This window comes from Dermacentor albipictus, unplaced genomic scaffold, assembly GCF_038994185.2.
Source record: "Dermacentor albipictus isolate Rhodes 1998 colony unplaced genomic scaffold, USDA_Dalb.pri_finalv2 scaffold_65, whole genome shotgun sequence".
Taxonomy (NCBI): domain Eukaryota; kingdom Metazoa; phylum Arthropoda; class Arachnida; order Ixodida; family Ixodidae; genus Dermacentor; species Dermacentor albipictus.
This window is the reverse complement of record NW_027225619.1, coordinates 32461-60016: the sequence shown is the minus strand read 5'-3', so window position 1 is coordinate 60016 and position 27556 is coordinate 32461. Positions and strand designations below refer to the sequence as shown.

The 27556-nt window shown below is 43.4% G+C and overlaps 1 long non-coding RNA gene across 1 annotated transcript in view; it reads right to left on the bottom strand.

The window, feature by feature from the left end:
* Nucleotides 1-27556, bottom strand: part of LOC139053069 (uncharacterized) — a 117926-nt gene that overhangs the window by 78927 nt on the left and 11443 nt on the right. The window lies entirely within an intron of this gene.

The window sequence follows — 27556 nt, the reverse complement described above, 5'->3', positions numbered from 1 at the left end:
GAGGTTTTCCTTGCCAAAACCACAATTTCATCATGAGGCATGCCGTAGTGGAGGATTCGGGAATAATTTAGACCACTTGGGATTGTTAACGTGCGCCTAACCCTAAGTACGCGGGTTTTCGCATTTCACACCCATTGAAATACGGCTGCCGTGGTTGGGATTCGATCCCGAGACCTCGTGATTAGCAGCCGAACCCAATAAAAGCTAAGCAACTACGGAGGGAAAGGAATGTTGGCAGTAGGAGGAAGGTGACAGCCGGCACGTGAGACAATTTGTTCCCATCCTCATTGCTGGAGAGTCGGTACCATCTGTCCAAGAATGACACCGTAGAATGCACTGCATTCAATGTGGTGGAGTCCGCGTCCAATATTTCAGACCCGAATCATACTGTAATTACTGACGACCAGGCATCTCGTTAATACGTGCAGTCGTTTGACAGCTGCCGAGCGCTGGCGTCGGCCACAGGACCTACTTGACCTTTGTTCAATACTTGCCGACATTCTCGCCTTACTTCGCACCATTGCGTTTCAGCTGAACTGCTTCAACAGCCGATTTATTTGTGCCAGAATTTGGCCACCCTGTCAACGTTATGGTTTCTTATTTTTAAGTCATCTTTTATATTTAGGCTAAGGCTGTCGTGAAATTTCCAGCGGTTTCACTTTTCCCAAAATGCCCGCATTTTTGTTGGCCTCTGTTAATATTTTGGAGGATTTTTAATAGACGTGGAAACCATTGCATGGCCCCCTGAAAAAGCTGCTCAAAAAGTCATTTTATATCCCTCAGGTAATGCACAAGTTTCCGCCTTCTTGCCGTTCATCAACCTCCTGATTTCCCTGTCACCTGTATTTTATTTTGACGACTGCATTCCCACGGAAGTTCACATCTTCTCCCGGTGCCGCACACACCGGCTCGTGTAGATCACATGAAGAAGACTAAACCCATTTTCGCTCGGACAGAACGATACAAATACTCACCTCTGGTCCTGGCTATTGAAGAGTGGGATTCGCTTCCTTCTAGCATTGCGGCTATCGCTGGAACATCATCATTTAACATCATCATTTCAAACAGCTCTTTGGTCCCCCCCCTCCATACTTAGAAAATTCCACTAGAATGATGTGCGTTTTTTTTCGTTTTTTTTGTGTGCGTGTGGGCCGTAACGTTCTGTGGAATGTTAGATGACATGTTTTGTAACTTCTGAAGGTGCGATTTTTGTTTTGTGGGATTTGCTACATGTGCATTTTTTCAGTACCTGTTCCTAGCATTTCTTCCCCTGTCAACTAGTACCTGGCTTATTAACTGTTTATTCCTGTCGTCAGCCGTTTATATTCTGTGTTGTATATTGTTAAGTTTTCTTTGATGAATCCCCCCCTACGGAACGCCCGCATGGGGTCTTTAGGGTATTGAAATAAAATAAATATTGTTGGCTTGGATATGTTTGGCACGAGGCCCAAGTCGGTACCCTGTCTTCTAACGCGTTCTCTTGTTTTCGTCTCTGTCTTGACAAGACGCGCACCGTAACATGCTGCAATGGTGAATGCGTTACGCGTATGTAAGGTGAGAAACGCGGTTCTAAAATGTCTGTTCACTAACTTGTGCAGTAAGCCCATGTTTATATAGTATTCGCGCAATAGTAGGAGTCACGAGTATGGCAACCGTAACCGCAAGCGCCACGTTATAGTCGTAACTTGTCGCGACAGCGTAGTTGAAATCCACTGACCCTGCCACTAAGAAATACGTGGCGAGGTATGGCTGATGAATAATTAATTGGGAAGATTGGTTTTCAGTAAACGTTTGTTACCAAGAACGGCGGGTGCTTATACTACCGCAAATGACGGATGCTTGGCGGTGACTCCAATCATTTACTCGCCACATCACAGATATACACTGGAATTCAACTGGTTTCACCAACTCTAGCTTATATTCTCTCGCCCCTAAACTGCGACTTCGCCTGCAACCCGGCCTCCAGCTTTTCCTCTTTGTCCCCTGCTTCTTTCCCAATCTGCTGAGACGTGCTTCCGCTGATGCTTGGTCTTCTTTTTTCTCAATAAATGAAGCCATTTATTCATGCTTTCCTATGTTACAGCAGAAAATAGCGTGTCTTTATCTACATAACCACCCTGTCTCTCACCTGGACTCTCCAATCGCAAAACAAAGTTGCGGTGTTGCAAATGACTGGGCGTCACATATACAATTTTCTAGGAATGGCCAGTAGCACAGCGGGCAATTTTCGGTGGGTGACGAGACAGTATATAGAACACCTTCTCTGCAATATCCACACTCAGTGCTCTGCTTCGTGAGCTACTATTAGCCGCTACTACGAAGTACGGAATGAAAGAAACCCTGCTGTGCTGGTCACGGACAGCTCTTTTTGGATCCGTGATGCGTCGATAAAAATATATATATATTTCGTATATAAGCCTAAATGACAGCGATATAAGCGAGGTGAGTTACGCTAGCTCGTTGGTTTTGACTAACGACGCTCTTCATGCAGCACTTTCGTCTTATGCGTGTTTGCCAACGGGAATGAAAGACAGGAGGGTAACACGCCTTCCTGAAATTAAACATTCGGAATAACTCTTTGTTTGACGGTTAGACATATGTTGAGGGCCCCCGATACGAACCACCTGCAAGTCTGTATCAGCTTGCAAAGAGGAACTCAGATTAAACGTTGTCAAGAGGATAGGCTTTTGATTATCATAAAGATATCTTTATTGAAATTCCTTACCATGAAGTGAAAGCCGACTAATAAGCATTTATATTTTCTGTGTTATTAAAACGTCCTGTTAATAAAAAGTTGCTGTGCTTTACAGCCTCCTAAATTAGGTTATAAAAAATAAATTGATGCGGTAAGTGTGTAAACGCAGGCGCAAGAAAAGGCCTAGTCCATTTCCAAGTATTCACTCAATGAAGATGGAGCGCCTCTATACTCTCACATTGTAGGGATGTCAAGAACAAAACACGTCCAGTGAGTGAGTCATGAATATAACTCATTATAAGGTGAGCTTGCGCTGGGAAAGAAAACGCTCAAAGCGCAACGGTGGCTGCGCGCAAAGTGCTTCCTATTATTCCGATCTACGGATCAAGGCATCAGCATGGCGTCAGTTCGTCATACTGAAATGGTCGTACATTGCAGCGCACTCTCGGGTCCTCATATGTGACGGCGAATGTAGGCCAGTATTCGCTTCACGCGCGCAATCTGATAAGATAACGCTCTTTCGCTATTGAATCCGTGACAACATACTGGATATTAGAAACAGATGCAGGCGCATTTTGAGCTAACTGATAACTTTGGAACTGTGGTTAGACGCTAAAAAAAAAAGCACCCCCCCCCCTAAAAAAGGAATACAGTTGCTTTCAATATTAGCTGAAAAATAATGCTTGTCGTTTAAAAAGGGCCTCCAACACTGCATAGCGGCACCGACATACAGGAAATTCAAGCGCGAACTATCAAACCAGCGTATCGTGGTTCAATGTATCCCAATAGTCAAGGGGACAGTTCCACCACGGCTACTGTGTCGGAGCTCGTATTTCATGTCAGCATTATTTGTCACAAAATCACAGTATTTTTCTTTAGATCTTATCATTAGACAGCTCAAATACATCCAGCGAAAGCCTCATCTTAATATTTCAGTACTTTTCGTTCTAACGTGCACATCCGTGATGACCCATATGTTACAAAGTACTGAAAATGTACCCAATGCTTTCCTCCAGGCAGCAGTTTTTATTCCTTATGATGCCAGGAAACCGAGCCTGATGCCACCAACGCTCAGGCACTTAATCGGGAGCGCACACAATGTTCTCGCACACCTTGTGGGATGTACCGTAGCGCTGAGGTGCTTCTTGTATAATATATCAGAATCGGTTGTAAAGGCAGTCGTGCAAGTTTGGGCACATGTGCTTAAGCTCATGAAGTTGATTTGTGCCAAGATAACCTATCCAAGCTTTCACACTTACTTTATAAGAAGTCTACAACACCATCAATATGCCGGCTGCTTTTAACTGCACGAAACAAAACTATTGAAATGATACAAACAATGTTAACATCATTTTATCATTCGAGTGTTCAGATTGGTAATCTCTAGATGCGGAGTAAGTTGAGAAGTTGTTTGCGTAATCAACAAAGCTACGTTAATTAAATTTTCAGTAATGGTTCTTACGTGGCTAAAGAAAATGAGCAGTTTGGAGCCCGTCCTCGAGATTATGCAGCCAATCGAAAAACTTTCGACTAAACATGCCTCTGTAAGAGCCATGCAAACAAACATTTTCCAAGTAAACACTCTTGGAAGGCGTAACTGACGCAGAAAAGGAACATCTGTAAAGCCACAGAAAGAACAGCAGTTCAGGACGGGACACAAAGGAGGAACAACACACAAACTGCGCTAACAACTTCAAGAGCTGTTTATGTGATAATGAAGCAGCTAGACCGTCAGTCGTTCCTTCCAAACCTGTAAAGTCAGCCTGACCACATTTAGCCTTTAGGTATGCTGTCATCAATAGTATGGCCCCGCGAACATATTCCCCGTGGCCTTATAGTCGCCTTCCATTTTTATTCATGCTGTTTTCTCGAAAGCAAGCAGTTTAAAGTTTTGGTGTCAACGCGGCAGTGTACGTGTACCGCCGAAAGCTTGCTTGGTCGCAGAAGCGATGCATGACGGAATGATGGTGCAGATTTAGCGCGCCGCTGGCATCAAGACAATGCGCGGCCGCCAATTAGGGAAGGAAGATAACGAAAGTGAACAGCTTGGTAGCTGCTCACAGAGCCGTGCCGATGGGGACGGTGCCATCCTGACGAAATCTGAGCCGGCGATATTGATAGATGCAGCGCTTTTGTTTTCTTTAATTCTTTTATTCTTTTTTTTAGCGAAGTCGTTAAGAGGAAGCTTTAACATGGGCCCTACTCCGACTCGGCCTATTCAAATAGATGTAAAACGCCGAAACGCTTTTCTTAGATAACCCCTGGACCGATTTTAACGAAATTTGTTGGATTCGGGAGAGAAAGGTAAATTCTAGTGACTATTGGAAGCGGAATTTCTATTTAGGGCCTGAATTTTGGTAAAAGATATTCAACAATTCGAAAGTGCGAAAAGTACACAACTCCAGATCAAGAGCTGATATCGCGGTTCTGTAAACAGCATCTATTAGACAATTCCAATATGCCGATTTATATCTTACGTGAAGTCGTTACGTTGTAAACAAGGGTTGTAGAAAAGCTGTTTTTCCGTATTACAAAATTTTTTAAGATTCATGCGTAATATATCAATTTTGTCTGCTTTAGATGTGCTGTTAGATGCAATGTACATAATCTTGATATCAGTTTTCTTTGCCGAAAGAGAGTTGTAAACTTGATGGTTTCGTTTTTTTAAAATTTGCAATTTGAATTTGAACAATTTTGAATAAACAAATGATGACCTAATTCAAGAATTCGAAACCAACAGACACTAGATTTTGAGTTCTTCTTTAAATGCAACAAACCTTGTGAAATTAGATGCAGTGGCTGTCGAGAAAAACGAATTGTCCTTTTACATTTATTTAGATAGGACCACTAGAGCTAAAGCTTCCTCTTAAGGGCTACTTTCTCCACTATCGCGTCCGCGTGTAGAGCCAAATCCTGAAGGTAGCGTAATACCGGCCCGACCCGCAGCGGTGGTGAAGCATGCGTTCAGCGCTCCCCATATGTGGGCTGATCCCGAATGTAATGCCATGCCGGGGAGACCCGCGGCGGAGATGAAGCAGGCGTTAAGCACTCCCCATATGTGGGCCAATCTCGAAGACAGTGCAATGCGGGGCCGACATACGGTGGAGGTGAAGTTCACCATTAAGGGACCCACATACACAGCTTTGCAGGTCATGTTTCTTCACAGAGTGGAAGGGCACAGAGACGTTTTAGTTATCCGCGTTTATCCTGCATGCGTCTGCGATGAAAACAAGAAGCAGGTATGCGTGGAAAATCTAAGGTGGTGGAAGCAGGTGGTAACGGAGAGGTTAGCATACTCAGCCCCTGCACGTACTTATATCTGCATTGACATGGCTTCGTGGTAGTGATAGCGACCAAAGCACTATTTCTTCTGCGTACTCTAGTCATTGTGAAACTAAGGATGTGCTTAGCATGCCCAGTCACTGAATGCTAATTGCAGCAGTTACGAGTGGTGAAATCCCGCTGGGGCTGATTGTGAAGAAAGCTTCCGTTCTCTGTCCTCTCGCGATGGTGAAGCTAAAAATGAGGAGGAGGCCTGACGGACACAACGTTGATCGTCACCATAACAGAATGGATGGACGACCTGCGGAGAGGACAAGGCACACCAAGTTTTTAGCACTTAATTTGTCCTACAGTAAAGCGCTACAATGGCTAGTATGCCCTCATGGGAATGGTAGACCGAACTGCTCCTCACTGCTAACACTGGACTGATACTAAGAAAATACTCCGTCCGCAGGCACCACGCTACACTGAAATTAGCAAAACAATGTCAGTTTATAAACTGATATTGCCAATTATCTGGTGTCCTTCTTGTGTGTGTGGAGGGCATAAAGGTCCTGGCAATGAAATGGTAGTATTTTCGTTTTTGCTGCAGTTGCACACAAACAAAATTCTTTGAAGTAATGCGACAGCGATCTACCGGCGGAGAAGACCAATCCACAATATAAAAATAATTGCTGGTTTCAGATCTTCCAATTTACTTTGCGCTTAGCTACCATCTGTTATATTTTTCTTTTTGTGCTCTTATAAAGAAGAAAACTCCACATTACTACAATATCAACAACCGTACACAAAATAGACTGGCTTTGAAGCTGTGACCACGCACCGCACTTTTCTGCATTTAGAACATGTAGTATTGGGCAACACGTTTGAGCTAAATGATTAGGTTTTCGGTCAAAGCACTGTGACAGGCGGGAAAAACTCGTTGTCATGCCCGGTCGAAACAATACCATCTGAAATCTTATTTACTTATACTGATGTTTGAAAAATCACTATAAGCGTTTATACATTTGCTTCGTTTGAGTTATATACTAGCTTGCCTCGTCAATCTCAAAAATCTACTCTCTTTTCAGGAGACGGCCTTCGTGAAAAACGACGCAACATGACAGTAAAACATCCAGCAAGGCTCTATCCAATGATTGGCGAAATAGTGCGCTGAGAGCGTGTCGACTAGCGTGCGAGTGAAAGTTGAATTATGATAGTTGTCAGCTTGTTTTGCCTCTAGCACGAGCGAGTAGTGTTAGCAATGACATTGGTGCGAAAATGGTCAGCTCAGTCTGCGATTTGTTCATGTGATCTCCGCATTGAACGTCGCAGTTGTCACGATGAGAGTACTTCTGTGACATTATCAGCCCAGTGGGCTGGGAAGGCTCGATGGTAGCTCACCTTGAGGAGTATTAGGTAACAATTATTAATATACATACTTTGCGATGATGAAAAAGATGCAGAAACACCACTGGTGTTGTCTAACTATTCGTAAACAGGCCCCCCAAATTTCAATTGGCTCACCCCCAAACATTAGATAGGCCCACCCCCAAATTTCAAGTTGGCACACCCTCAAATTAAAATTGGCCCACCCCCCGATTTTAAGTCGGCCACGCCCGATTTTTTTTCGCCCAGCCTTAAACTTGGAGTTGGCCCATCCCCAATTTCAATTGGGCCACCCCTAATTTTCAAGTTGGTCCATCCACGAATTTTCATAAATCGTTCCCCAAAATTCCAGTCGACGCACCCCAAAATTTAGGTTGGCCCGCCCCCATATCGCCCCCAAGTTCAGATTGACCGACCCCGAGATTGCCCCCAGATTTAGGTAGGACCAACCCCATATCACCCCCAAATACAGATTGGCCCGCCTCCACAACACCGCCAAATTTATATTGGCCCACTCCAATACCACCTTCAAATCGAGGTTGACCCACCCCCATATCAGCCCCAAACTAATGCTGGCCCACCCCTCGATCACCTCAAATTTAGGATGGCCCACCGCAAATCATACCCCAATATAGGTTAGTCCACCCATCACCTACCCCCCCCCCCCCCCAATTCAGCTTGGCCCAGCCAAACATCACCCCCATGGTTAGGTTAGCGCGTCCCCATGTTACCTTCAAATTTAGGTTCGCCAACCACCATATCATCCTGAAATCCAGGTTGGCCCACCCCCCTATCAGCCCCAAACTTAGCCTGGCCCACCCGTCTATCACCTCAAATTTAGGATGGTCCACCGCAAATCACTCCCAAATTTAGGTTAGCCCCCCTACCCCCCCCCTCCATTCAGCTTGGCCCAGCCCCATATCACGCCCATGGTTAGGGTGGCCCACCCCCCATATCACCCCCAAATTTAGGTTCTCCCACCCCCATATCATTCCCAAATCCAGGCTGACCCACCTCCATATTCCCCCAAACTTAGGCTTACCCACCCCTATATCACCTCAAACTTAGGTTGGGCCACCCCCATATCAGCCTCAAATTCAGCTTGGCTTACTACCATTTCACCCCAAATTTAGGTAGGGCCACTCCGATATCACTGCTAAATTCACCTTGGCCCAAATATATGCTGATGCCACTTCCAATTTCAAGTTGGTCACCCCAACCCTTTTTATGAAGACCTATATATTCATATGGGAAATGCGTCAAGCTTTTGGCGTTACAGGTACGATATTGCACGATTTTGCTACCAAATTGCTGGGGTACTCGACAAAGAATGCTGCGCATTAAAAGCAAATGCACCAAACGAAGGACATTTATTCAAATGGTTTTTTGCGGCCACACCTACGGATTGATACCACTTGGCTGTAGGGAACACATTGACTAATCCAGACGCACATCTCCTAGTTGGTGCATTTCTTATTTGGATGAATATTTAGAAATAATTAACGTTCGGGCAGCGACTCAGCCTAGCAGACCCTTTGTTCCACACGAATGTTGCATAGGAATGGCACTGGCGACCGGGTAACATTGTGGCACAGCTGGACGTCATTCGCTCGGAGTGTGTGCCATTAAGGACAGCCGAAAGTCGAAGAAAACGGACCTTCCAGAAGAACGCAATAAGAATAGCCATCTTGTTCTTGCAGGTTCCACGCTACAAAGCACGAAAGTTTTTTTTTTTCGTAACACAAAGCCATGCGCAAGCTTCTAGTTATGTTGTCCAATGAATAAAACCTTCATAAAAGCGATGACTTAACAAATGAACACGATACTGCTACGTTTTATGAAGAAAAAACAGAAAGCATAATATTTCAAGAGCACCACTGCAAAACCAGAACCGAAAGCAATTCTTGAGTTTTGTGTTTATGCCATTTGGTAGGAGACTATAAGCCCTATGCGGCTTTCAAAAATGCGCTGCTGAGAAACCAAAACCGAAAGCAAATCTTGGGTTTTGTGATTCTGCCATCTAGTGAGAGACTACAAAACTAGGTCCTATGCTGCTTAAAAAAAAAAAAAAAACCGCCGTGAAGGGGGAATCGAACCGCGGCCGCCGTGATGCGGGACGAAAGGTGCTCGGTATTCTACCACTCGTCCACGGCTACCAAGGCTTCGCCCAGGGGTACGCTTATGTTGTTATAGATACCACGGCAATTTTCACGACAGTGTTACAAAAATCGCTTTCGGGAACAGTTTTACGCCATATGTGGAGAGTCGAGAGAGGCATCAATCGAAAGCTCAGTCTCCGGACTACTTACGCTCCTCTGCGTATTACGATAGACTGGATAGTTTTATTACAGTCATCATTCTTGCCTCAAAAATCGCGCACAAATTTTCGTCGTTTCCATAGGCTTCCATTGCTAAAACTTTAACTGCTGTGGGAACAAAATTTTTACGTGCCATAGAGTGATCACTGCATTTGGCTCGTGTGGACCGTCTTCCAGAACACGTTTGTCACCTGCGTTTTTCAATAATCGGCCTGCAGCTTTTGTTATTCGCGAAAAACCCGCTCGTTCCATTGAAAACGCGCTAGCTTCATGCCGGGCCCGCTTGGGGCGCTAGTTGGTACGTGTCCAGAAAAGCTGGATATGGAGTAGCTGCATGCTTGAGAATAAATTATCAAAATAGGAAAAAAAAAGGAAGGTTGTGCGTCTCTGCTGCAAGTTCACCCCGCATTTGAAGAAGTGGCGCCGCTGCTTTTCCGAAGTTCTTTTAATATTTTTAGATGTTCCGAGATCCCCTTTGCCTTGATACCCTTTCAGGTTTACAAGGTATCCGTTCTTGGCATTTAGCCGCCATACTATATGCCCGAAGCGGATAGGCTTTCCGCGTATGAACTGCTTCCAGTCATGACGACCATAATACTCAATCATACTTTCGTCATAGCTCAGGTGACGCACAGGTTGAAAGTGCTCCAGAAATCTTGTTTTCAATAGTGCCATCAATGGGCGCACCTTTGCCAAATTGTCACTTAGTGTTAGGCTTGCATTTCGCTCCGTGCAGGAATCACATTATCTGTACGAAGCGATTTGTTCGCGTAGCATTCTAGGTCATCGTGTTGCACATATCTGTGCCGCTGTCCCGATAGCACTTTTTCTCTGGCAAGCGGTTATAGCCGGAAAAACAAGTACTCGAAGAAAACTTATCTTAATTCTTCTTTGGTAAACTTTGGATCAGGCATATTCAAAATAACGTTTCTTGTTTGTTCGACTAACAGCTCCACGACGGCTTCGTCAAAAAAGAGTTCGAATAACTCAACAGCTGAAAAGTCCCTTTAAGCAGTCAAGTTTGGGTCGGGAAATATGCCAAGGCTTTTCTGGAGATCACCCTTCGTCCACTTAGAAGCAGTGGATAATTTTGCAGGAATGGCCACATGAACTGCAGCAGAAGACAGCTCTGATGTTCCGTCACTTTGCCCGCCGGGGTCGTTGTGGTCAGACTCGCATCCACCAGTGCTGCGTCCGTCGGAGAAAACAGCTGCAGCACCGGCTCATAGCTGCCGCCCACTTAGATTGGCAATGAGCATGTCTGAGTCTTCATCGGCCAAGTGTTCATCCAAATAGGTGCTAGCCTATATCGAGCTGCCAGATCTGGCAGCTCGATATAAATCACTGACACATCGTCATCTTCCTCTTCGAGTATCTTCGCTATTTCTTCCAACATCTACCTATTCAGACAATAAAATAACAAATAACCACTGTGGGAACGCGCCAGCAGCCATGAAAGAGATGAGAATCCAGTTTGAAAAAAAAAAGTTCGGTATCCTAAAGGCCCAGCGTGACCATATGGCAACGCACAAGATAACGTACTCGTTCATGGATAAATCAAACATAATTCTTTCCCAAATGCTCATCTGAGGTCACATATTCAAAGAGCAATATGGAGGTAACGATGTCCAACAATTGCTTAAGCAAGTATTGAATAAAAAAAAACACTTAACCTTTGGAGCGATGCATCGCGACGCTACTCGCATAGCAACACTTACTCCCGCCTCTGCGAGGGGCTCCCACAAAACGACTGACAGCTGCTGACACTTGGTATCCATAAAGGGGACTCTAATCTGTCAATCGGCATGTCTAAGGCGATAATGGTGCCGTTTTGTTAATAATAATTAATTGAAATCCACTGTGCAGACTAACGTGACCATATGGTCACGCTGGTCCTTAATGGGTTATTAGTGAGTTGCCCGACCTCTTACATTCATCTCACTGCGCTTTATACGCCGATGACACTACCTTATTATTACCAGACACATCGTTAATCTCATTAACATCAAAATTAAATGCTGCGCTAACTGACGTTATAGAATGGTGTCTCAGTAATTACCTAATTATTAATCCCGAGAAAACTAAATATATCATATTCAATAGTGGTCACGGGCTGCTAACTTCTCCATTACCGTTAACACTTGGCGCTCATCAAATTCCAGCGGGTGACTTCGTTCTATTCCTCGGTGTTCTCCTGGACGCTGACCTCAAATTTGACTCCCACGTTAACAATAAAAAGAAAAAAAAAACGGCATTTGGCATTCACGCTCTAATAAAAGCACGCGCCTTCTTTTCTCACAAGGCTCTTTTATCACTTCACTTCGCTTTTATTCATAGCCATTTTAACTATGGAATCGCTGCCTGGGGCAACACGTACAGTTGCCACCTGTCATCAGTTCAGCATTTACAAAATCAAGCCATTCATATCATTACTAGCAGTCCTCGCCAGTCAAATGCATCCATTTCGCTCCGTCAAAACCTCATTTTAACGACCATGAACGTGTTCCAATATAATTTAACAATCTATTTTTTAAAGTTACTTAGCAACCAATTGCTTTACGAATTCGTTGACATAAATGATTTACATAACTACAATAGAACTAGGTTTGCCTTTAACAGAAATCTTTTACTGCCTCGGTGTCCGTACCAGCTATGGTGAACTAACATCATCTTTCGCTCGCATATCTTTATGGAATCGCTTACCAACAAACATAAAAACGCTCACATCATTCTATGCCTTCAAAAAATGCCTTAAAGAGTTCCTTTTGACGCCCTGACGCAATTATTGTTCCAAATGTTTTATTTATTATTACTATTTCTCCTATGTTTTGCTGTTCACAAGCTTGCTGTTGCCTTTAGTCGTTTTTGTTCACAAATGCTTCTTTTTATGTATTCTCATGCTTTTTATGTCTGTTGAAATATTGTATATGTATATTTTTAGCACACTTATATTTTTACTTCATGTTCATTTCGGCCTGCCGAATATATTTTTCTTTATTTCGTTCTGTTTCTTCTTTACATAATATAAAGGCTCTCTTGTACGCAGATATTGTATTAATTTTTTGTTAGTATTACTGTACATTGTAATCATAATCACTTTTCTGTTGTTGCACTAGAGCTCTTCGTTTCTCTTAGTGTACATTCTATAAATTTTATTTCTGTCCTGCCACCTATGTAATTTCTTTTTTCTGATAATTACCCACCGAGGGTCCCAGTTACAGTCTTGGACTTTGGGACCCTCGTCTGTAAAACAAAAATGTAACCGTTTCTTTGTAATGAATAAACTTGATTTGATTTGATCTACCTCAGCAAGTGTCATAGCTCGAAACTGAATTTTTCCTTTACTGCTTCACAAGGTGTCTGAAATGTCCACATTAGGTGTGATCCGTTTCTTTTTATTTAGCCCAGTGTGGAGAGAGCATCAATAAATTGTTTTTTATTCTTGCGTGGATTGTTTGTTGTTTTTTTCTGAATTTATCAAGCAGCAGTCTCATGATACTAAAGGGACTCGTGTAATGACAATCATCTGCTTTTGTTTTGCAGAAAAACAACGCGTTTCCTGACCCATTGTTTGCTATCCCTTTACTCGCATAATTTTGCAGAGTATTTACCTATATTGACTTGCTTGACGTCCACCAAAGCGTCTTGCATATTCAAATACCATTCTTTCCTTAATATCATTCGACACCTCCCATAATTTCTGTACCTTGGGCTTCTGATACTATGCATTCAGCATTTTTGCTTGTTGTTTCTGACAAGAAATATCTTCTTTAATTTAGAGCTTAAATTTTACCTTGAAAACACACAGAAAAGCTTGCCATTGCATATCTGCATAACAGGAAACATGTTTCATTAAACAGTTGCAAAATCCAATAGAAGATTGATGAATGCAGCTTGTAGTGTGATTTGACTGAACGAGACATAAAAGTAACTCATCTCAATTGGTAAATTAAAACAAATATTTGCGTGATGTACAACATATGCTACACTAGCGTACGGGGTTCTTTTGCTTATACACCAAAATAATGGATGTGCAAAAAAAAATATTGCACATCCCTTGTACACACTGATTCAAGGAAAATGAGCTGGAGCTGTCCACATGATCTACTTATTTTACCTGCGTGTACGGACGGACGGACGGACGGACGGATGGACGGATGGATGGATAGATGGTTGGATAGATGGATGGATGGATGCTATAAGCGTCCCCTTTGAAACGGCCGGTAAGTTGTGCCATCAAGCTCTTGTTCTCCCTCCCAAGTACTGACCGAGCCCAATGCTGCTTAGCTTCGGAGAAAGCTCTTGTTCTCATTGGGCCTAATGTCCTATACGTATCTTTTAGAAAAAAAAAAATCCCGGAGAAACTCCTCGGAGATGTGCCTAAGTATGCGTACGCATTGTACCGCTTGCTCATCTCCAAGCGGCCCGGTGTCACTGTCACCGTTGTGAAACTTGATCAGGTCAGTACAAACGACAGCGCTGTGGCTACACGAACGGGTGCGCACGGTGAGCCAACATGAACTGACGAGGCAAGCAAACTACGGCACGTGGCGGTGCCAGGTGCGTTGACGATGTTCTGATAATTATAATCCGTTATCGCATTTAGCGCCTTATCCATCCGCGTCTAAGAAACACACGCACAAAGAATTGCCAGCATCAAACTTTCCTAACTACTAGCAACTTTGTTCTTCTATGTCTCTGTTGTTTGTGGGTTTCCTTACTTTTCTCCCACAACACCTGCAGCCACCTCTTCCCAATCTCTGCAATTGCAAACGTTTACTTTCCCCCTGCCGGCCCGGTACTCATGGGCTACAGGAGGCCAGAGGAGCCGAAACCGACAGCAGAGTAGATATTCTAATAAAACATGTTCCATAGTTTCAATAGCTTTACGGCAGCAAGCACATGCTTTTTTTCCCTTGGTGTACCTCGCGTTATAAGACGCGTTCGAAGGCATCCTGATCTCACTCCGAAAAGTAAGGAGCTTTCCTTTGAGTTATCATAAATTGTTTCTTTCCTGATTTCGTTTTTTCCTCTTAAAGCAGGTTTCCTTTCCATTGCTGCCACTCATGAGATATTGACTCAGCTTCTCTGAGTTTGCGGTTGACGTTCTTTGACCCCATGGTGCTTACCATACCGGTCGCAACAGCCAGCACCACCTCCTGAGCGCGGCACGCATATTCTCGTTCACACCTGACGTGCCGAAACCGGAACCTGGACGTAGCTGATACACCCTGCTTGCTCTATGTACCCGTGTTTACCCACAGCATTGGTAGATCTCCATTACTCAACTTTCTGTATGTTTACTATATGCTATCGTTTTCTTTTGTATGTCTCTCTCCAACAATATCTCTTCTCTCTCCGCCCCACCCGACTACCGTAATCGCGCTTGAGCGATATGTATAGCGCTATAACGTAAACATATTCCAAACTTATCTATCCCAATTCTGCAATCAGCCTTCCATGATTGCCAAAAAATTTGCGGGCCATCCCCACTTCGCCTGTCTCTCACGAGACGTCACGAAAACCCCAAGAACGCCCCACCAGATATGATGTGTGGACACTGATAATGCATGATTATACCGAACGAAAGAAAAATAATTAATTCTCATTCGATGCCTTTTTCGCCGTAATACTCTGCCATTGATCAAAGGTTTTCGGGCTGTGCCCAGTTTGCCTGTCTGTCAGGCGACGTCACAAAACCGCGAGAACTTATAACGTCAAAATGACATGTACACGGTAAAGACGCAATAATATTAGGAACCAAACTTTTTTTTTCTGAATAGCCGGAGGCTGCCCCGTTCAGAAAGGGATAGAAGATGACTGTCCACCGGTTGCTTTGGCACTACTAGCTATTCAGAGCGGCCACGGCGCAGGCATTTCATCATCATCATCATCGTATTTTATGTGCGCGGCAGCACAAAGACCTTTCCCTACGAGCTCCAATTACCCGTGTCCTGCGTCAACCGATTCCAACAAGGTCCCGCGAATTTCCTAATTTCATCGCCCAGCCTAGTCGTATGCCGTCCTCGACTGCGCTTTCCTTCTCTTGGCATCCATTATGTAACCGTAATGGTGCACCGGTTATCTCACTTACACATTACATGACCTGCCCAGATCCATTTTTTTATTGTTAATGTCAATTACAATATCGGCTATACCCGTTGGCTCCCTGATCCAAACTACTCTCTTTCTCTCAATGAATGTTATGCTTAGCAGTATTTATCTTGTTCTCGAGCTTCTTTGTCAGTCTCCATGTTTTGCCTCATGTGTCAGCGCAGGTAAAATGCACTAATTGTACAACTTTCTTTTCAATGACAACGGTAAGGGTCCAGTCAGGAGCTGCCGTTGTCCGCCGTATGCGCTCGAACCTACTTTTATTCTTCTGTGAATTTCCTTCTCATTATCATGGTCCGTGCCAGTAATTGACCTAGGTAAAGGTACTCCTTCAAAGACTCTGGCGACTGACTGGCGAACCTGAACTCTTGTTCCCTTTCGCTGCTATTGATCATTATCTTTGTCTTCTGCATATTAATCTTCAACCCCACTCTTATACTCTCTCTGTTAAGGTCCTCAGTCATTTGTTGTAACTCGTGCTCAGTGTTGCTGGACAGAACAATGTCATCTGGAAATCGAAGATTGCTGAGATATCCGCCGTTAATTCTTACTCCTTAGCCTTCCCAGTTTATTAGCATGAATACTTCTTTCAAGGATGCAGTGAAAATTATTGGAGAGATTGTACCTCTGTGTTTGGCCCTTTTGTTTATAGCTATTTTTCTACTTTTCTTGTGGAAAATTAAGGTAGCTGTTGAATCTCTGCAGATATTTTCCAAGATATTTAGTAAGCGACCTGCACTCCTTGACTACGCAGTGCCTTCGATGGCTGCTACTATCTCTACTGAATCAAATGCATTTTCGTAATCATTGAAAGCCATATACAAAGGCCGATTGTACTCAGCGGATTTATCAATTACCTGAATAATGACATGGATGTGATCCATTGTAGAGTATTCCTTCTTGAAGCCAGCCTGTTCCTTTGGTTTATTTAAGTCCAGTGTTGCCCTTATTCTATTTAAAATTTTCTTTTTGAATATTTTATAGAATCCGAGAAAGCTAACGGGCCTATATTTTTGAATTCTTTAACGTCTCCATTTTTGTTGATTTGTATAATGTTTGCATTCTTCCAGTGTTCTAGGATCCTTGAAGTCGATTGCAGTTCTTATAGGGAGCCGCCAGTTTCTCAAGCAATATGTCTCCTTCATCTTAATCGATTGACTCGACTGTTATTCCATATCCTCTCATTATGCAAAATATAAGTGAGGCGTGCAGACAGGACACAAGAGTAGAGAAGTGGACAACACGAACGCCGACTATCAACTGAAGGGACCAGCACGTGTACCCGATTGACACGTGGTGTTACCATTCCTGAGCATGCGCAGATGAGTTTTGTGTCTTCTTTCATTTTTCGCCTCAGTGCTCCCTTCAGTTTATAGTCGGCGTTCGTGTTGTCCACTTCTCTACTCTTGTGTCCTGTCTGCACGCCTCACTTATATTTTGCATAATGAATCCTTACCAACTAGCTCAGCTTTCTGTCGTTCTAAAATTCCATATCCTGTCGCTTTTCCTCGTTTCATCTGTTGCGAGTTACTTCTAGCCTCGTCGTTCCTTATAGCAGGATTCCTTGCAACCTGTTCATTACTGCTTCAAATGGAGGTATCATGGCTCCTCTGGTTACTCTACACGTCAGAATAGAATTCTTCCGCTACCTTTAGTATACCTTCGAGATTGCTGACGTTATTACCTTGCTTATCACTCGGTGCATGCATCTTAGTTTGTGTGATGCCGAGTTTTCTTCTCACTGATTTCATGCTGCATCCATTTGTTACCGATTCCTCAGTCTTTCTCACGTTATAGCTTCAAGTATCCCTTATGTCCTCCTTGTTGATCACTTTTGACAGTTTCACGAATTATATCTTATTTCTTGAGTTGCACACTTTCATTCTTTGTCGTTTCTTTATTTGCTCCTTTGTTAGTTGGAAGAGCTTGCCTACTGCTTGCATTGGTGCCTTACGCCCAACTTCAATTGCTGCCTCTGAAGCCAGCCTAGTTACCGTTTGATTCATTACCTCTATCTTTCTATTTTAAGGCTGCATGTTTGTTTGCAAGTACCAGCCTGAATTGGTCTGCTTTTACCCTTACTGCGTCTAGGTTGGCCTGCTTCTTCTTGACCAATTTTACTCTTTCCCTCTTCAAATTGAGGTGAATCCTTGCTCTCACTAACCTATGATCACTGCACTTTACCCTACCTATCATTTCTACATCCTGCACTATGCTGGGTTTGGTAGAAAGTATGAAATCAATTTAATTCCTTGTTTCACCGTTATGGCTTTCCCAGGTCCACTTTCTCTTAGTACCCTGTGTCTGGCGCGGCATATCCTTAGACACTTTTGCGTCAATAAATTCAAAGTAACTAACCTACTTTCTGTTGCTACGCTTCCTGAAGAAGGCGCCCATGATTCGTAGCCTATTCTTTTCTCCAAATTCTAACAGCATCTCTGCTCTAGCGTTCATAGAATCGACGCCGTAGTGGCCAATTGCATGTTCACCAGCCTGCTTTTTCTAGCTTTTGCATTGAAGTCGCCCATTACTACATTATAGTGAGTTTGCACTTTTCACATAGCTAATTCAAGCATCTTCATAAAGCTTATCTACTTCGTCATCATCACGACTGGATGTTGGAGCGAAGGCTTGTACTGCCTTGAATCTATACCTCTTATTAAGTATATTTATGACTAGTGCTGCCCTCTTATTATAGCTGTGGAATCCGTCAATGTTGCCCGCTATGTTCCTATGGATTAGGAATCATACCACGTATTGCTTCTTATTTAGGAGACCTCTATAGCTGAAGATATGGCCGTTGTTAAGCACTGTATAAGCCTCGCCTGTTCTCTTAAGCTCACTAAGGCCAATGATGTCCCAAACAATGCCTGATAGTTTCTCAAAGAGCGATATAGGGAGGAAGAAGAAGCGATCGTAGCGATCAGCTTCAGCTTCGAGCTGTCTGCATTTTCTATTTTATTTTCTGTGATTTCTGCAATCAGTGACAGGGAAACTGGGGGATGTCCTCATCTGCAATGGGGGACCCAAACCCCATGCACAATTTGCGTCCTGAATGGCCAGTTCATTATGCCGTCGACGTGAGTGACCACTTCTACCACAGCATGGTCCCGACTAAGTCATCTGATGGCTCCTCCACTAAAAATATGGCCTTGGACAGCGATTTTATATTGGTGTCAAGCCGACGTCTGAAACGAAAGGTAAGAAAGAGATCTCCCGATCAGTCGTCAGGCGACAAAAAAGGCATGTGGCAAGCAGGCGTGCACTATTGCATACGTACCAACAACGAAAACAGGCAACCTCAACTCACTGAATATGCAGAGCCTGTAGGAATATTTCGAATCCACTGCCCATGATCAACTTGGAGTAATACGTATAAATGCTAGAAAAAAAATCCTCTTCATGGAAGTCAATACACCGACAATACTGGGAACACTGAAAAACGTCACTCAATTGGGAAGCATCTCTGTTTGTGCATTCCCCACATACGGGAGGGAATTAAGCGACGACAGGCGTAATTTACGACGTGCACAAACATATTGGACAGGACAGATTGATATTACAGACACTGACCTCGCGAAACTACTATCATCATCGGATATTGTGCTCAGCTTTCACCGTTTTGGACGATTTAGATGTGTGAAATTAGTGTTTCAGTCGGAAACTTTGCCAAAACACGTCAAGGTTGGGTATGTGAAGCATTCGGTACGTCCTTACGTGCCGAGGCCTTCACAATGCCACAAGTGTATGGAACTTGGGCATGTCAGTGCACTTTGCAAGGGTGCAGTAACATGCAAACGATGTGGTGGACCTCATGGAGACAGTAATTGTAACGTTGCTGCAAAGTGTCCAAATTGCTCTGGTGCCCACGACGCAACGTCAAAAGAGTACCCAAAGATCAGGAATGAAATAGGTATTCTGAAGAATATGATTAGAGATTATTCCACACACAGTGAAGCGGCAAGGGCTATCTACCACCGCAGACGCCATTCACGACACCGACATCAACGGGACCACAGCCCTCCTCGCGTAGAAGGTTCGACGGCTCAAGTGCAGCTTCCACCCCCTCCTCGTCTGAGGAATGAAGAAACACGTACCTCAAAGCTATTCTACGAAAGTGCAAGGCGACTCGTCATCAGCTCCAAGCACATAGGAGACTCAGTGGCCTTAGTTTCCATCAAGGCCTGTGAGAACGCCCTTAAGTATGGCTCGTATACGAACTGAAAAGAATGAAAAGATGTATGATATTGATATGAAGAGTAGGTTGAAGCATTTTATGGGCTCCATGCGCAGGATTCCTTCCGGTCTAAATACCATGGCTGCCAAGGCTGCCGTGCTGCTACTTGATGATGTTTGAAGAACGGATGGGTCAATCGCTTGTTATGCGAAATGCTTGAAGTCTACGTGGACGTTTGGAAGATTTCTGACAGCGTGTATTTAAGTACCAATTTTCAGTTATTGTTACCTGTGAACCTAATATATGGATTCTTTTTTCCATATTTCTGGACATGTCTAGAAAGGACCGAACCTCAAGCAAAGTATTAGTTTGTATACGTCACGATATGGTGTACTCCAGACATAACGTCCCATCGCATACTACTAATGATTACGTATGCTTTACCATAAAACACAGATGGCACACGTCCACAGTGATTGGAGGATACAACCACACAAAAGCGAGGATCGATTTCTCGCACCTGATGGCTCTGCTGAAGGCATCGCAAGGTCCTCATATTGTGATTGGTGGCTTCAATGCACACCATTCCCTGTGGGGTAGCACTTTGATGAATTCTCGTGGCAACCATTTGGACGACTTCATGTGTAGTCAGAGACTGAATGTGCTCAATGAAGGATCTCCTACATTCATTCGTGGCACGTCCCATAGCAGTTGTCTTGACTTCACGTTTGTATCGAGGAGCCTTCTGTCGTCAGCATGCTGTTCGACAGATCTGGAGGCTGAAGATAGTGACCACCTCCAAACTTACGTTCAGTTTAGCCGGTTTCGCCATTGAGCCTCACGTTGCATTCGTCAAACAGACTGGATTTTATTTAAGACCTCTATCGACACCACCTGTTAAAGTATGACATCTGTATCCGAAATAGAGGACGTCGTTGCAGCTACCCTGCGGGACAAAACCAGAGAAGTTAGCGTACCGTGGCACAGATGATCGGTCAACATACAATTTGAGGCCCTTCGTGCAATCAGTCGCCGCGCGGAACGCGATACAGAAGGACTGAGTCACCGTCAGATCTTTCGAGCAGTCCCCGAGCTCAAAGACATGCTCTTCGAGATCTGGGCAAGCTTGGTAGACAGCGTTGGAGGACATTCTTTGGATCCCTATATCTAAGACAGCCTCTATCTATGATCTGCCAGTTCATACGAAGTCTCCAGGCAACTCGACAACGAAGACACCCATTGTGTGCCATGGCTCTACATCAACGCCGGACAGAATTAGAGGTAGCAGAGGACTACTGTAAACTTACTGCGGGCGGGTCTAATCCAGTGACTTCATCCCTTGACACTATCGCGTCCCCGTCCACTTATACGTGACTCGAAGTACCGTTTGCGATGCAAGAGATTGACGCTGCAATTTCGGTTCCCGACGTTCATCGGCACCAGCACCTGACGGAATCCCATAAGCTGCACTCTGCCATCTTGGTAGAGAATGAGGATGTGTCCTTTAATTTTTTTTATAATACGACATGGGAGACCGCAATTGTTCCAAATAGTTGGAAATGCAGCCGCATTGCAGCGTTGCTTATACCGGGGAAGTGCCCTAACCAGCTTTGCGTCAGCAAAGTAATGGAAATAATGATCTTGTCAAGGATGGAATGGTTCCTAGAGAGCAATAATTGCTTTCCTGATTTTATGCATTGATCTACAAGAGGCCATTCTTCCACTGACGGTGTTGTCGACTTGGTCTCCACTGTTCAACAGGAAAGAAGTCGCCGGCGGTTAGGTGGAGCTGTTTTTCCGGATATTAAAGGTGCGTACGACAATGTGCTCCATTGTGCAATCCGTTATGCTCTGGAAGATTTAGACGTCGGTGGCCGGTATTATGCATGAATTGTTAGCCACCTCAGTGGCTGCATGGTGTACATGTCGAGAAGTGATAGCGACAGCGGACAGTACAATATCCATCGAGGTGTTCCACAAGGAGTTCTCAGTCCAACTCTTTTCAATGTTGCATTGATTGGCCTTGCATCTGAACTTCCTAACATGGTGAAGATTAGCACATATGCGGACGACGTATGAACATTTGTATGTGGAGCCATCCGTCCCCAAATGCGTGCTAGGCTTCAACGTGCAATGACAATCACAGCTAAGTATCTGCGGCGTCAAGGCCTCCAGCTCTCAAGAAAGAATGTTCAGTGATTGCACTGACACGTAAAACAATGACCAGGTAACCGATAATCGTTAACGGAGTAGCGATACCTGCGGTAACACACTACAGATTCCTTGGCTTATTCATAGACCGGGAGTATCTTGGTCAAGACACGTCGCCGCACTCCTAGTAAACCTGAAGAGTTCTGTTTAAGTCCTTCGCGTCGTTGCAGGAGCAAGATGAGGCCCCTAGGAGTCGTTATTACTCCAATTGTGCTACGCATTATTTGTAGGCCATATAGGGTATAGCATGCCGGCGCTCTCAAGCATGGGACTTAGCTGTGTGCGCACGCTGGAGAGCATTCAAGCTCAGGCATTGCGCACCTGTTTAAGCCTCCCACGATGCACGTCAACCAACGGACCAATAGCGGGAGCTCGTGCTGGTCCTATTAGTGTATACTTGCTCTGCGAGCCTCTTCGAATGTACCTTCGCGTGTTGACCCGACACAGGCACTGTCACTGGGCCGACACTGTCATGGCCCCCTGCCACCCACCCAGGTTCCAGCTTTTCAAGGGCTCTATCACGTCATCAGAATGTTCTGCCGTCAAGAATTTCTCCCGTCTGTATTCCTAGAATACCTCGTGGGTTCTGCCTAAACCTTTCATTACATTGCAGATCCCTGGAATGACAAAAAAGTCATCCGCTGCGTCTATTGGCCTCAAGCAACTTACCCTGTTTCACATTTCTGCAGAGTACGGAGATACTGTACAGGTGTATACCGATGGCTCTGTCCCAACATGTGCTTCCTCTGCAGCCTTCGTCATCCCATATGTGATCATCGCGCGGCGGTTGAAACTAGACCATATATCAACATCAACTGCCGTAGAACTTGTTGCTATCCGGGAGGCACTTCGATTTCTCTCCGAGGAGCCCCCTCGCGCATGGACGACATTATGCGATTCCAAGCCAGCTCTCCAAACGATTGAATGTGTCCTCAGACGGGGCCCCTATTATTCAATAGCTATAGAACATACATAGCAAATAGAAATGGCCACCAAGGTTACCTTTCATTGAATACCTTCACACTGAAGTTGAAGTTTATTAAAAATAGGAAAAGTACACAAAAAATATTGTACAGGACATCTGCATCCCGAGCTCAAGCCTAGTTGGGATCCATGCAAGTTATTATTCACAATCATAACGACAATACGACAAAGTACAAATAAATTATATATACATAAATTTTCATTAGTAAACAAAAGACAAGGTACGTGTAATGGCAACGAGAAGCCTACGGAAAGGCATTTGTATTTAGTAACTATACACGGCAAGTGAAAAAAAGAACAGATATGTACACTAGCGAGATGAAAATGCTATGCAGATACTAGGAGTGAGTGATGATGGGATTTCAATGATATTGAAAAATTGTGGCTTGTTTTACTTCCTATAGGAAGCTGTTCGATAGGAGTGCTGCAGTGCTGTTTAAGCTTCTCCTTCGATATACATTATGCATTTTTGCTAAGAGAAAATTACCCCTCAATGCGCTGCGTCTATTGCTTCTGGAATGTAAGAAAAATTGATAAACTCGAAGGGCAGTTAGTGGTTATACTATTATGAGTACGCAATGTAGTTTTGAAGTTCGATAATAAATTACAAGGCAGTATACTTAAACTTCGAAACAGCGTCATTGATTTAGCATTGTAATCCGAAAAAGTAATAAATCGCAAGGTTCTTTTCTGACGAAGTACAATAGGTTCTACATATGAAACGTACGTGTTATCTCAAGATGCAACACAGTAGGACTAATGACTATGGAATATGTTAAAGCAAATTGATATCAGAGTGACAGTGCTGAAGTATTTACGCCATTTGTACAGCATAAAACAAGCTTTGCTTAACTTTTTAAACAGCAATGCAATATGAGGCTTCCAACGAAGATGCTCATCTAGTGTGATACCCAAGCATTGAACTGAACTCATCCGCTCAAGCATAATATGGTTCAGAGAAAGCGAATGACATTCTCTGAGAGGTGCTTTCCACGAAGAAGTTAGAGAGAATATATTTAGTTTCCTTGGTGCTCAGAGTTCACTTATTTGACGCGAACCACTGGTTAACACTTAGAACCTCATTATTAGCCACTTGAAATGTTTTGTCCCAGGAGTCTAACGCACAAAGTAAAACAGTGTCGTCTGCGTACATTGCAGTAGAGCAGCTTACTAAGTCATCAGGAAGATCGTTTACATATAAAGCAAGAAAATGTCGGCCGCAGTACTGAGCCTTGTGGGACCCCTGTAACCATGTCAGAAATGTCGGATGTGGTATCTGCAATGGCAACTAGTTGTTTTCTGTTATTGAGATAGCTGCGGAAAAATTGAAGAGTTAGACCTCGAAAACCATAGCATTCTAACTTAGTTAGCAGTATGTCATGATCTACAGTGTGAAAGCGCTTTTCGCATATCTAGAAATATGCCTAGGACACTTTTGTTGTTGTTCAGGTGAGAATTTATGCGAGGTGAGTCAGACAAAGCTGATACTGCTGTATTTATTGATCTTTTAGCGCAAAAACCATGCTGGCAATAAGACGAAATGGATTCACCGTCAAGAAGTGAAGAGATTCGTTGGGCGATAAGTTTTTCAAAGACGGTGTTTAAGCAACTTAAAAGGACGGTGTTTAAGCAACTTAAGACAGATATAGGACGGTAGTTTTCTAACAAATTATGGTCCCCGTTTCGTAAATACGAGTAACCTTAGCGATCTTTAATAAGTCTGGGTAGGTAGCAGTATAGAGAGAGACTGAATATTTTTCCTAATGGCTTGCACAGTATATCATTACAATGTTTTAAGGCCACTGTGAATATTCCATCGTGACCAGTAGAATGTCTGAATGGCATGCCGTTAACTACGGGCACTATCTCCTCCACTTTAATGTCCACAAAACCAAACGAGTTTGTCATCCTTTCCGGTAATTATTACACGAATGAAGAGGTACATTATTAGATATTGCTTGGCAAATATTAGAGAAGCACGAAATGAACGACGATAATAAGGATTACATAGATATCCTTAGGATTTTCAAGTCTGGCATTGTATATTCTCTAACCGATGGCTTAAAATTACCGAGCTGATAACGCGCCATGAAGCCTCTGAATTGCCAGAATTACGGATTAATACATTTGTGTAATAGGCTTTTTGACGAATACGTATAGCGGTAGTTAGTAAATTTCAAGCCATACGAAATTTATGTTCATAAGATTTGTTACCCCTATGTGCCTTTACTTTAGTGTGCCAAAAGTCTTCATATTTAATTCATTTCAGCAGTCCTTTCGTCATCCATGTACATATAGGAGTGCTATAATATCTTTTTTTCTAGTGTGCTTAACGATGGCGCTAATCATCATACAACGCTTTGCTGAAACTCTCAAATTGCTTACTTGCATTTTTCTGCGGATCTATAGCTAAAGAGCAAAAACACTCACGTAATACTGGATAGTTAACTCGTTGAGAAATATGAGAATGGCCCTGAGAATGAGTGCATCAATGGAAAAAGATGGCGGTAGCAGAATGATCCATTACAGCTGAATCAGAAACATTGCACCAGCTTGTAATGATGTTAAAGTTGCACAATATATGATCGATCACTGTGAATGTCAATGAAGCTATATACGTGTTGGGGTTTTAATGGCATTATTGAAGCCATATGAGCTAACAAGATTAAAGTAATCACTGTCATGTTCCTTTGTAGCATCAATAATAAGGTATCCACATATTATTCGTTTATTTCAATCGGTTAAATAAACTAATAAATGTTCGAAATGTTGCATAACAGGTGATTTGTTATTGTTAGGAGCACGATATATTACCGCTGCAACAAAGCATTGGGAATTCACAACAAGCATATCAAATTCATTCGCGTGTAAGTAAGTGTATTCCTTAATGACCGAGCACGATATAGAAGGCCTCACAAATAGTGCGACGCCGCCACACCCATTTACCTTACTTCCAGCAGTGGAAAAGAATGGATATCCAGGTATATGACACAATTCGACTGAACGCAACCATGTTTTTGAGGCAGCAATAACATCTAACGGAAAAGTACGTAATGACAGAAGAGAGCAGATGTTATCAATATCTTTAAACAAGCTACCTACATTACAATGAATTAAAGTGTAACAGGGGGAACTGTTCATGAAGTCATTAGCAGACTGAACTATGGTAGCCATGTTAATGCAAGAAACTAACAAATGAGTGATAGGTAATTTTCATTACTAATATTGACAACCCGTGCATTCTTAGCCTTTCGGGCGAGAATTCTTCCATTTGCACCACAGACTAATTTCCATTTGTTTGCCTTTTTTTCCTTGTGACATCTTTCCCTAATAGTGTTTTCATTTCAGGGCAGAGATGCTCGTTAATATATAAATTCGCTGAGCCATATCATCCAAAATCCTGAGGGCTTTGCTTTTTCTTCTTGAATCCTTTAATTATACGTTCTCAAATAGAACGAGACATGCAATTAACTACATTTGGCCGATCTTTGCTAGGAATATGGTGAATCACATCAAAGTCTGTTTCACTAATAGAAATGCCATGCTTTTGGCAAACAGATGCAATACTTCGATAAGGTTTGCGTTTCGTTTTAACGGAAGTCCCTTGATTTCCAAATTTTGCTGTCGTGTATATTGCTTCGTCTCAATTATTTCATAGCAAGTGCTTTCAAGCTTACTTCGAAGTTCATTATTTTCTTTTTCAGTAATGCTTGTTCTTTCTTCATATCATCCATTGTTGCCCTAAAGCTTTCAAAGTAAGAGTTCAGGAAATGAGGGGATTGCCTAATCTCTTGCATTTTATCTCTCAGAGTAGACCCGTGTGAGTCAACCTTGCCTGATAGACCAGCAAGCAACTTTGCCAATTCCTTGATTGTAGTTGGTGGCTCGTCCGTCCTTATCAAAGAATATTCGCACTGGTCAGACAGTCAAATAACACACTAAAGGAGCAGTCACAGAGCGATCCAGGTACTTCTGGTTGGTTATTGTGAAAAGATGTAATTTCGTCTATCTGCACGATCCAAAGAAAATGATTAACGTTTGCTGATGCTTCCAGTTGCCTGGACCGCTCCCTACTTACGAATATCCACTTGTTACAGCTCCTTTATAGCAGGTGACTGGGGGGCGTTCATGACTGGACGATCACAGTGCCATGCCATGACGCAGGCACAGTCGGTAGCTACCGTGGTGGCAGCCTTGAAGATGAAAGCTGATATAGTTGATCTGATGAAACAGCTGGTCGTTTTTCGGTTGTGCAAACTAGCAGCGATTGGCCCCAGAATCTGCACGATTCGAAGAAAATGATTACCGCTTGCCGGTGCTTCCAGTTGCCTGGACCGCTCCGTACTGTGGCGTGATAGGGAACGAACAGGCAGACGCTGAAGCGAAAACTGATTTATGCAATGCTTC